General features: G+C 43.5%; 1 protein-coding gene across 3 annotated transcripts in view; it reads left to right on the forward strand.

The window, feature by feature from the left end:
- The window catches only part of SCAMP1 (secretory carrier membrane protein 1), a 97,881-nt gene that overhangs the window by 898 nt on the left and 84,774 nt on the right, over nt 1-12,209 (forward strand). The window lies entirely within an intron of this gene.

Genomic DNA, 12,209 nt, shown 5'->3' on the forward strand with positions numbered 1-12,209 from the left:
GTCTGTTAGCAAAGATTCCATTTTTCTGGTCTCCATTAGGTATTTTGTTATAATGCAAGGATATATAACCATGGTCTGCAGTTATGGCACCAGTTACCTTGGACTGGAGTTAAAGTTCAAAAATTAAACAAGCCCCTAGTTTAGTTTGGGTTTTTCCTACCTTCCCCAAAAATTCAAGTCTTGTGTTATTTCCCCTCTTAAATTTTGCTAACCTTGCTATTTCCAAAGCACATCTTGTACTGGTATTTGGACAGCAATAGGAGGCAAACCTTTGCTTTCTTCTTATGAAATTAAGATACATAATGTAAAGGTCTTTGAAGATTTTCACTTCTTGGACTGGTGTTTGTAATATTCAGGGTTGAGAATTCCTCCTTTACTATCCATACAGCTTCATCCCTCCCTTTCCTCTTCATTAGCTGTTTTTATTCCTCAGGTGTTCAGTGTCACAGTACAAGGCTACTACACCTGTGTTCCTCCTCTGGGCTAGCAAGAGCACTCACTCTAGCCTCCTAGCTGCAGACTGCACAGCTCCCTGCTTATACTGTAAATTCTCCCTGCTTTGCTTTCCTTTTCTCTTCAAAGATAGTAAACAGTGTTATTGTCACAGTTAAGTTTTTAATCAGGTACAGTTATTCTTAAGATATAGTAACTCCTCACTTAAAGTTGTAGTTATGTTCCTGAAAAATGCAACTTTAAGTAAAACAACGTTAAATGAATCCAATTTTCCCATAAAATTTAATGTAAATGCAGAGGGTTCAGTTCCAAGGAAATTTTTTGGGGCAGACAAAAGCCATTATGTACTGTACTGTACTGTGGTGGGGAGGTGCCCCGGCTTATCCCATACAGGCTGTAGACAATGAGATGGGCAAGGATGCTAGGAAGCACTTTGCGCAGCAGCAGCTTCCCGCCCCGCCCCGCCAGAAAAACAGGTGCTGACTTTGACAGGGGATGTTCCAGGCCTGCCTCTTCCCGTGGCAGCTTCACTCTAGGCCCACCTCTTCCCACCCCCACTCCACCTCTTCCCCGCTGCATCCCCACTCCTCCCCCTTCCTCCCAGTGCTTCCCTGCTGCCAAACAGCTGTTTGGCAGCACTTAGGCTTAGGACTTTCTACAAGGGAGAGGGAGGAGCAGAGACACGGCGCTTCCCTGCTCTTCCCCCTCCCACTAGTGGTGGATTTAGAGTTAGTGGGGCCCTGTGCTCAGCTTCATTTTTGGGGCCCCCCATAGGGGGAGTATTCTCTCATATCTTCTCCCCCCCTTCATTCTTTTTTCTCCATTCTTCTCCTGGGGCTCAGGTCTGAGGGTGCAGGTTCTGGGAGTTAGGGTGGGGGTGCGGGACGAGGCTCAAGGCTGGAGCAGGCAGGAGGTGCAGAGCACTTACCTGGGGCAGCTCCTGTTTGATGCAGGGGGTGTGCAGGTGGCTCTGTGCAGCTCAGCACCACTCCCATGGCTGTGATTCTGGGATTCTCTCCAGCTGACTTTGAAGGGGAAAGCACCGCTTCTCTTGGGCCGCTGGCTGCACAGCTGCCCCTGCTCCTCCTGAGTCCTCTGGCCCATGCTCGCATGGCTACGTTCCGAAAGGGACTTTAGAGCTGCAGGTCAGGGCCCCCTTAGCCCCGGACCCTGCCGCCCCTAAAACCTCTGTGTTCCGTTTGGCCCTGCCTGCTGGGGAGAGTCAGCCTTCCTGGTCATTTGCTCCCTCCTTCACTCTCTCCCGGAAAGTTCTAAGCGCTGCCAAACAGCTGTTTGGCAGCGGGGTAAGGGCTGGGAGGAGGCAGAGAAGATAACTTGTGCAATGCTCGCTTGTAAAGTCAGCCAAATAACGTTATAAGAGAGCATTGCACAACTTTAAAGGAGCATGTTCTCTAATGGAGCAGTGACATAACTTTGAAACAACATTAAGCAGGACAACGTTAAATGAGGAGTTACTGTATAAGCATTTCAAGAAAAACATATTAAAAATAATAAAAGAACCTACAGTTATGCTAGTAAGCTTACTAGAGGTCACTCCCTCAGTCCAGCAAGAGCTCTGGTTGGTGATTAGTCCTTTGAACCCCACAGAAGAATTTTCCCTGTGGTCACAAGTTCATCACAGCTTCAGCTCAGAACAAGTACATAAAGTCGTGAATAGGTGAGGCCCTCCTTTATCCAGTTTTGGTGTTTGAAGAGACTGTGAATAGGTAACGCATTTCCTTCTCAGAGTGAAACTTTCAAAAGGCTGAGTTCCTGCATACCCCAAGTAAATGCATTTGCATATCCTGTAAAAGAAGTTACATAAATCCCACAACACTGACAGCTTAAGTCACAATTATGTTCTGAACACAATTTTTGTGTTCTGAAGTATTTTATCTACTATTTTACCTGCTACTGGTAAAGTTCTTTGAGATCTATGGATGAAAAATGCTATATAAGAGCTAGTTGTTAGTAGTAGTAATGCTGAAGGTTAGAGATAAGTGATAATGATTCCCCCCATCAGTTTTATTGTGTACATTTTATAACTTTATGTATAATAAATTTAACAATTTAGCCTTTTTCACCTGTTTTGTATATCTTTCACATCTAGGTGGTGGTGGGGTGAGGTTTAAGTGTAACCACAAACTAATGAGGGGAGACTGCTGGGTCAGGTGTGTCTTGTGGCAGAGTTTCTACTGAGCAAGTGGATAAAGATTGTTGATTATTTATTTAAAATAAAAAACCCTCAATTTTTAATCCTTTTTTTTTAAAATTAAATACATTTTTTCTTTATTGGCAATAAATATGAAAATTTAATTGGAAATTTACAACCTATGTTATGGCCTACAATTATAATCTATTAAAATGTAAATTAAATACAAAAAAATTAAGCAATACCTGTTGATTGACTTTTTTGAAAAACTAGCAAGCCACTGAACTGCCCATACTGAGAGTGCTTTGAACATGGCTGAACTGCGCCGTGTTCAAACCATTGTCAGGCTGCATGGAGGAGAAATGCTTGTGATCTCTCAGACCTCAAAGTGATGAATGTAAACAGCACATCTATATTCATGCTATGATTTCAAAACAAGGGCACTAAGGCCACCTACAAAAAGGAAGTTTGAAATTAAGTAGAGACTTCCCCTGCATTTTTTCATGGAACACTGCTTTTGGGCTCTGCTAACTAGTGCTGACTGGTGGAATAAAATAGTGTTATTAATCTGGGATGATGAGCAGTGGCTGCAGAACTTCAGGATGTAAAAATCCACTTTCCTAGAAATCTGTGCAGAGCTCAAACTGGTGCTGTGGTACACCTGCATGAAAGCTGCCCTCAGTATTGAGAAGCATGTGGCCATAGCTGTGTGAGAGCTCGTGCTCCTCATTACCCTCCCCCCAATTGCTACTGGTTATTAGCTAACCCATCAGAGACGGTAGTTCGACAGTTAAGACTGTTGTCATGAAGGTGTGTGCTGCTGTCTAGAGCAGAGGTTCTCAAACTGTGGTCCATGGATACAGCTCCATTCATGTGATCCGTGGATAGTTCCCTCTAAGGTGCGCGCCTGGGCGACCGTGCACAGGAGAATGAAGGGCTGCCCATCTAATTAGAGGAGCTGTGCAGGTGTGGCTCCACTAATTAGGTGTCTGTATCCTGGAGAAGATGCATATGTAAGGTGAGGTGGTGGCCTTGGAGGGAATAGGGGGTAGGGAGAAGTGGGGAAAGGTGAGGGAGATAAGTAGGTGGTGGGGGCAGTGGAGTGAGAAGAGGAGGTAGGAGGAATTTGGGACCTGCAGGGCTGCAGTGGGCAGAGAGAGAGGCGACTTTCCCCAGCTCCAGGGCTGCAGCTGCTGAGGAAGAGACACCTCCTCCCCCCGCCTTTCTTCCCAGCTCCAACTCTGGGGCTGCCGCAGCGGGTGAGAGAGGGAGACAGATCCCCTGCTCCTTCCCAGCCTCAGCTTGGTGGCTGCTGCTGAGTGGACAAGACTGCTCTCCAAAACCACAGTAACTCCTTGGGTTAGGTTCCAGGGAAACTTTTTTCACTAGACAAAAACTGTATATTTATATAGAGACACAGTATACGTTTTAAACAATTTAATACAGTTCACAGCTGTGATCATTGTGAAGCTTGGTTGAGGTGCTGAAGTTAGAGGGTGGAAGAGGGAGGATATTTCCCTGGGAATGCCTTGCTACTAAATGACGAACTAGCACTGGGCTGAGCCTTCAACCTTAACACGTTGTTAATGTAGCCTCTCACACAAGGCTGCATGAATAGGAGGGAGGGGAGACAGCATAGCAGGCAGACACACACACACACCTTGTGTGTGGGGGAGAAAGAGAGAAATGCACACTGCTCCTTTAAGTAAGCTGACCCACTCTTAAGTGCATTGTCTTTTTAAGTGGATCAGGAAGTTTAGACAGCAGCTGCTGCCCCAGGCGCTCTCTTTCTCTCTTGGTCCATGTCCCCTCCCTGCTCTATATGGAGAAGGGGTAAGCGGGATGCAGGAGCGGGAGGAAGGGGGACACCCTGACATTAGCCTCCTCCTTCCCCGCCCCTCACAGCAAGCAGGAGTCTCTTGGAGCAGCTCCAAGGCAGAGGGCAGGAGCAGCACATGGCAGTGCGGGGAGGGACAGCTGAACTGCCTTGATAGCCTATTGGGCAGCTGCAACACAGAGAACTTAGGGGAGTGGGGAGCTGATGGGGGGGGGAGGGAACTGCCTGTCCACCCTGGTTACAAGCACCAACCAGCTAGCTCCAGTGGGCTTCTTTTCCTGCAAGCAGTGGACAAAGCAAGTGGCTGCCAAATGATGTTAGAAGGGAGCATTGCACAACTTTAAACGAGCATGTTCCCTAATTGATCAGCAGTGTAACAACCGAACAGCTTTAACCAGGATGACTTTTAAGTGAGGAGGTACTGTACTGCAAGTGATTTCAATTACATTAGGGGAGAGCCATGGAAACCATTAAGGCCAGATCTTTATCTGGTATAGTTCTGTCTCTTCAGAGTACTCCCATTGACTCTTAAGTAGCAAGCAGCCCTAGGTTTGGTGTGAGTGCTGCTATAGGATAAAGACATTTGCAAACTCTTTGAAGCAGGGATCTGTCTGCAGACTCCAAACCATGGTTTAATGTGCTCCAAGGCTTATAAAAATTCAGTGAGTTCACTGTGAGTTTTTGAGTTGGTGACACACACAATGTGAAACCAGGAGAACTTTGCCTGTTTCTACAGGGCTCTGTTGCATATGCACAGCATGGATCCTAAACACTAATTTAAAATACCCATAACCAAACACTTGATGTTTTACTTCCCTTCGTATTTTCAGTATTGTCATTTGTTTTGGTTTTGTGGCTTTATTACTTATTTTTACTGTTGTGTGTGAAATATCAGATTTAGAATGGACATCTCAGAGAATTTGCATAAGCCTTAGTGAATGCCCTTTACTCTACTCTCCTTTCCAGTATCAGAAAATATTGTATTAATATTGCAATGAGTGTGTGTGACTATTTCTAGTTGACTCATAGATTGTATAGCATCTTAAAGCTGAGCTAGGTGTGCAGATAATATGCATGCAAGAGGGATAGTTTTGTGAACTGCAAAGGTCTGTAGCATCTTAGTGTTTTGGCAGATGTTTCATTTTTTGAGAGCAGCTTTCCCTGAAGGTTTAGTGGTCCATGGTAAGAGTAGGTTATTTAATTGGGCCTTTGGTGGTGGTTTATTTTAGTTCACATTTAATCCAGAAGTGAAACGTGTTTCTTTAAATTGGTACCCTACTACAGTACATACACCTCTACTCCGATATAACGCAGTCCTCGGGAGCCAAAAAATCTCATTACTTTATAGGTGAGACCGTGTTATATTGGGTACGCTGTGCTGGCCTGGACCGGCTTCCCCAGTGGTGATTTAAAGGGCCTGGTGCTCCAGCCGCTGTGGGGAACCTCGGGTCTTTAAATCACTGCCGGAGCTCCAGCAGCAGGGCTTGGGCAGAGATTTAAAGGACCCAGTGCTCTGGCCAGCCCTGGACCCTTTAAATCACCACTGAAGCTCTAGCAGCTGGGCTTGGACAGGGATTTAAAGAGCCCAGGGTGCCACACGAATTTGGATATAACGTGGTAAAGTAGCGGAGCTCGGGCGGTGCTTTAAAGGTCCTGGGGTTCCTCGCTGCTTTACTGCATTATAACTGAATTCGTATTATATTGGGTTGCATTATATTGGGATAGAGATGTACATAGTTTTAATTGGCCACTTTTTTCAGCTCTGTATGCGTGGTTTTCATTGAATGCAATTCTGCTAACCTACCTATATTGTATGTATTGGTCGTCATTGTCCTGTGGAAAGATATACTGACTGTACCAGACCCTAGGGCTTTTTCAAAAAATATAACAGTTGTCAGTCCAGTAAGCGGGATAGTAGTCAACCCCCAGAAATGAATTTGTGGTTGAAAATGGGTTCTTCTGAAAAGAAAAAAACAAATAATCAAACCAGTGACTGTGCGATCAGTGAAAAGTTCAAAATCGAACATGAGTACAGCAAGCGAACATACATCTGCAAAGGAAATTTTGAGTGCAGCCCTGGGTTTACCAGGAACCAGTATGAGTACGATAATGAGAATACACTGAAATGCCAATAAACGGTAAGACGATACCACTCAAGCTGTGTTCATTAGCCAGCACTCCGTAGCACAACACACATTGTGGCCTTGGTTCAGCTTGTTCACCAGTCCCTATAAAGCCTAAATTAAAACTTGAAGCCTGCAAACCTCCTGCGCTATTTGATGACAAATCATGCTGCTTTCAAAGGTAAACCTCCTGAATTTTTTCAGCGCTAACTGAATGAGTTGAAACAAGGGAAAGTAACAATGTTTGCTCATACAACAGTAATGTGTGGCCCTGGAAGCTTCATACCGTGCAAGCCTTCAAATCCCCAAAGTGGGGAAGCCTCACGCTATTGGGGAAGAACTTATTCGCCTGCAGCTAAAGAACTTGTATTAATAATGTGTGGCAAGAAGATGGCAAAGCAGTTTGATTGTGTGCCTCTTTCAAATGACATTGTCACGCAGAATTCATAGCATCATAGAATATCGGGGTTGGAAGGGACCTCAGGAGGTCATCTTGTCCAACCCCCTGCTCAAAGCAGGACCAATCACCAGGCAGATTTTTACCTCACTTCCCTAAATGGCCCCTCAAGGATTGAATTTACATCCCTGGATTTAGCAAGCCAATGCTCATACCACTGATATTAAAGGCATTCTTGTGAAACATGTGAACAACAGTAGGTATTTTGCATTGCAATTGGATGAGACGACTGATATCACTGACGTTGCAAATCTTGCATACATCAGGTATGAGTGGAAAGGGAAAGTGCTGGAAGATATTTTGTTTTGTCATTCAGTGCCAGGAAGAACAACCGCCAAACAACTTTTCCAGTTGCTAGATGGGTTTGTAAAGGAATGCAGTATTGATTGGAAATGTCGTGTTGGAGTATGTACTGACAGTGGAAGAGCAATGATGGGAAGACACAGTGGGATAATGGCTCATATCTGCGAAGTGTCACCTAGTGCCACATTAGTGCACTATAGCATTCATTGAGAGGCACTAGTTGCCAAGAAAATGCCAGTGGAAATGAAGGGTGTTTTGGACTCTGCAGTGAAAACTGCTAATTTTAATAAAAGCTAGATCTATGAATTCTCAAATTTTTAGTGTTCCGTGCAATGAAACGGGTAGTGCTTATGTACAGCTGCTTCATACAGAAGTGTGATAGTTGTGAAGAGGCAAAGTACTTGTTTGTTCAAGCTACATTCAGAAGTACAGTTATTTCTAAGAGACCATCCATTTCAGTTCACAAGTTGTTTTGAAGATTCATCCTGGCTCTCGTGATTGGCTTACCTCTCCGATGTATTTACATAATTCATAGACTCTAGGAGTGGAAGGGACCTCGAGAGGTCATCGAGTCCAGTCCCCTGCCCTCATGGCAGGACCAAGTACTGTCTAGACCATCCCTGATAAACATTTATCTAACCTACTCTTAAAATATCTCCAGAGATGGAGATTCCACAACCTCCCTAGGCAGTTTATTTCAATGTTTAACCACCCTGACAGTTAAGAACTTTCTCCTAATGTCCAACCTAAACCTCCTTTGCTGCAGTTTAAGCCCATTGCTTCTTGCTCTATCCTTAGAGGCTAAGATGAACACGTTTTCTCCCTCCTCTTGATGACACCCTTTTAGATACCTGAAAACTGCTATCGTGTCCCCTCTCAGTCTTCTCTTTTCCAAACAAAACAAACCCAGTTCTTTCAGCCTTCCTTCATAGGTCATGTTCTCTAGACCTTTAATCATTCTTGTTGCTCTTCTCTGGACCCGCTCCAGTTTCTCCACATCTTTCTTGAAATACGGTGCCCAGAACTGGACACAATATTCCAGTTGAGGCCTGACCAGCGCAGAGTAGAGTGGAAGAATGCCTTCTCGTATCTTGCTCACAATATACCTGTTAATGTATCCCAGAATCATGTTTGCTTTTTTTGCAACAGCATTACACTGTTGACTCATATTTAGCTTGTGGTCCACTATAACCCTTAGATCCCTTTCCGCCATACTCCTTCCTAGATAGTCTCTTCCCATTCTGTATGTGTGAAACTGATTGTTCCTTCCTAAGTGGAGCATTTTGCATTTGTCTTTGTTAAACTTCATCCTGTTTACCTCAGACCATTTCTTCAATTTGTCCAGATCATTTTGAATTTTGACCCTATCCTCCAAAGCAGTTGTAATCCCTCCCAGTTTGGTATCATCTGCAAACTTAATAAGCGTACTTTCTATGCCTAAATGAGTTGAATACTGGGTTGCACGGAGTTTCAGTGATTATATTGGATGTGTGAGACAAAATCCATGCAACAATCAAGATACTTGACTTGTTTGCTAGTCATGTCAAAAAGGATAATTTCAGCACATTTCCAACATTGGAAGGTTTTCTGTCAGAAAATGAACTGGTGCTTGACCAAAAAAAAAAAAAAAGAAATTGAAGAACAAGTTGTTGCCTTGAAGCAACAATTTGAAGATTACTTTCTAGTAGAAGCTAAAGCAAACAACTGGATATGTAATCCTTTCGGAATTGAAATCAGTGAGCTGCCTTCTGGTTTGTTCAGTAAGGCACAAGAGTGCTTGTTGGAGCTTTCTTGCAACAAAACATTACGGTCAGAATTTAAGACATTCCGTAATTCAGTTCTTTGAATCCAAAAGACTACCCAAACTTGCAGACAAAGCAGTGTGTTTTTTGTTGCCATTTCCTACTACATACCTGCATGAGACAGGATTTTCATCATTTACAGCCCTTAAGTCCAAATACAGAAACAGGATGAATGCTGAACCTGACCTAAGGTTAAAGCTGACAAACATTACACCCGGCTTCCCTGAACTTTGCTCACAAAAACAGACACATCCATCTCTTTAGAAAAGTAAGACTACTGATATTAAAAAAGAGTTGTGTGCTTTTATTTGTAGAATGTTGATTTGTTTAAGGGTTTTTTTTTTATAGTACTTTAATCCAATGCTCTTTACAGTAGTTAGCTAATGGTACAAACAACATTTGGAAAGGTCATTAAGTGGTCTACCAAGACCCTCAGCCATTTTCAAGTGGTCCATGGATAAAAAAAGTTTTAGAACCACTAGAAAGAGTTCTGTCCCCCTGGGTCAAAAGATTTGAAAATGTACAGGAAATTAACAACATGTTTTTTCAGTTGGGTTTCCCAACTTCTTGTAGAGTCAGTGATGGGACTCATGTTATTCTTTGCCTCCTGCATCTGGCCTTGAAGTTCACAAATGGAAAAGGGTACTTCTCCATGGTTAGTGCAAGGCCTCGTTGATACCACGGAAAGTTCCAAAGCATATCTGTGGGATATTCAGGAAGGGCCATGCCACCAGAAAGTCTGGACTTTCTGCAGTGACGAGTGGAACTTTTGCATCAATGGTTCTGTCATTCCATCACTCATTCTGGGTGAAGCCTTTTACTGAACACTTTGCTGGAAGAAAGGAACTATGTATCTGTACACTGAATAGTTGCAAAAATGACCGTAGAATGTACATTTGGAAGGTGGAAGATCCTGAGGCTGATGAGAAACATCTTTCTGTTATGATAGGTGCTTGCTGCACAACTTTTGTGAGAAGAAGGGAGAGAGCTTTGCAAATAGATGGGAGCAAGTGCTGGGCACACTGGGTGAAGATTATGAAAAGCCAAATGGAGACATTTACCTAATGATTCATCTACTTGGGAGCACAGAGGAAGGGGTGCATGGAGCTCATACTTTGAGTCCAGGTGCCATTGTAAAGTGTGTGTGTGTGTGTGTGTGTGGTTTTTAAGGGGGGAGGGATAGCTCAGTGGTTTGAGCATTGGCCTGCTAAACCCAGGGTTGTGAGTTCAATCCTTGAGGGGGCCACTTAGGGATATGGGGCTAAAATCAGTACTTGGTCCTGCTAGTGAAGGCAGGGGACTGGACTTAATGACCTTTCAAGGTCCCTTCCAGTTCTAGGAGACAGGTATATCTCCAATAATTTTTTTTTTTTGTGTGTAAGCCATGTATTAGCATTGCTTTTCTTCTGTGGATGTCTTGATACAAGAATTTAATCATAGTTGATAAATGAGTGCATTAAAAACAATGAAAGGATAATACAATGTGAATATAGTGTTTATATCATGCTTGTGTCACTGTTGTGACAGTATGCTGCACACTTCAGTTAATGGGGCAGGACTGAGACCTGTGACTGTAAACACTTCCAGTACTTCAATGCCAATGAATACCAGTTTGAATGTTGTGAGCAGTAAAAACTCATTTCAGAATTCATAAAGCTGTGCAAAGATAGAAAGTGTCAAGGTCATATGATCCAAGAGGATTCTTTGTCTCTCCATCCCTAGCAGTTTTCTGTGATGTGCTAGTCGTTTCTCTTGTCCTTTCTCCCTCCTTTTCTCGATGGTGGTGCTATAGGGAAAAAGTGTGTGTGAGAGAGTATTGGGGGACCCAAGCTGTTGAAATTGTAGCCTGTATGCTGACACTGATAAAATGTTGCTTTTCCCTCCTCATTATGAGATTTCCTTTCCCATAAGCTCTTCCCAGTCTTGGGCGAGATTGTATAAACGTCTTATCTCCAATCTTTTTCCTCTGTGTAGGAGCCCCCAGGTCTCAGAGGTGGATGGCGGGACAAGAGGAGAAAGCGGGGGTGGGGCAGTTCTGCCAGTGTGGGATAGGGGAACTAAATTTCAAATGGGTTGTGAGTGATAGGGTGGCAAGTTGAAGAAGCTGCATCAATGAGTCCTAGCAAATGCATGTGTAGTTCTGCAGACTGTCCTTATGTTGGAGGATGTTATCCTGTGTTGTGTCCCCAAAAGACAGAATCCTCCTGTCCAGAAAGGCAGGCGTGGCTGCCCCAAATCTGGTGCAGGAGTGAAAGGGAACCGCAAGCAATATGGGAAGTGCCAAGAGAGCTGCAATGCCATTCAGTCTTTGTGCCAATTAGAGCACTATATGCGCTTTTAAGTTTTCATATTTAACACCTGCAGATCAGCATAAGGTGTACTTCAGAATTAATATAGTTCAGCAGTACATCAAAGGGTATGTGTGTGAATGGTTAAGCAGCTTAAAATCTATCTTTCTGGAAATGTCTAGCATAAATTTTGGCAATTTGATTCATAACTCATGTTAGCTCAAATCTTTGATCATTAATGAAACCCTGAGTTAGAAACATGATGTTTTTTATGTGTGCATTTTCTTTTCTGTATTTGCTGCTTTTTAGAACAGTCTCCAGTGGGCAGTGGGGAAGTCAACTGGGTGGGTGAGAGACCAGTAAATGCTGTTGTGGGACTGTGTGTGGTGGTATACAGCAAGCTTAAGTGGTGTTTGTGTATTGACATATTTTATAGAAATAAAGGCATGAAGAGTTCATACAGTTTCTAGCACATCCTGTCATTTTCAGTAGTGCAGTGGTTAGGTGTGGTATTTAAAAGCTCAGGAAGCAGAGTGAAGGTAAACTTTATGGTGCCTGAACGAAGTTGTTCAAACCCAGCTGGCAAGTTTACTGTAATATCATTGCATGCTTACTGGAATTGAACCTCTCCACAGTTTGGGTCTTTTGCCTGTAGTTCAGGTTGATCCTTTTTTGATGGAAGGTGCCCCATGATCTTTGAAACTGTTTGCTCCTAGGCTCACCAAGTCAACAAGATCCTCGTTTGAAGGATCTATTGGGGAATCCACAATATGCTGTTGTTGAGTGGGATGATC

Source organism: Gopherus evgoodei, chromosome 6, assembly GCF_007399415.2.
Source record: "Gopherus evgoodei ecotype Sinaloan lineage chromosome 6, rGopEvg1_v1.p, whole genome shotgun sequence".
In the NCBI taxonomy this organism is placed as follows: Eukaryota; Metazoa; Chordata; order Testudines; family Testudinidae; genus Gopherus; species Gopherus evgoodei.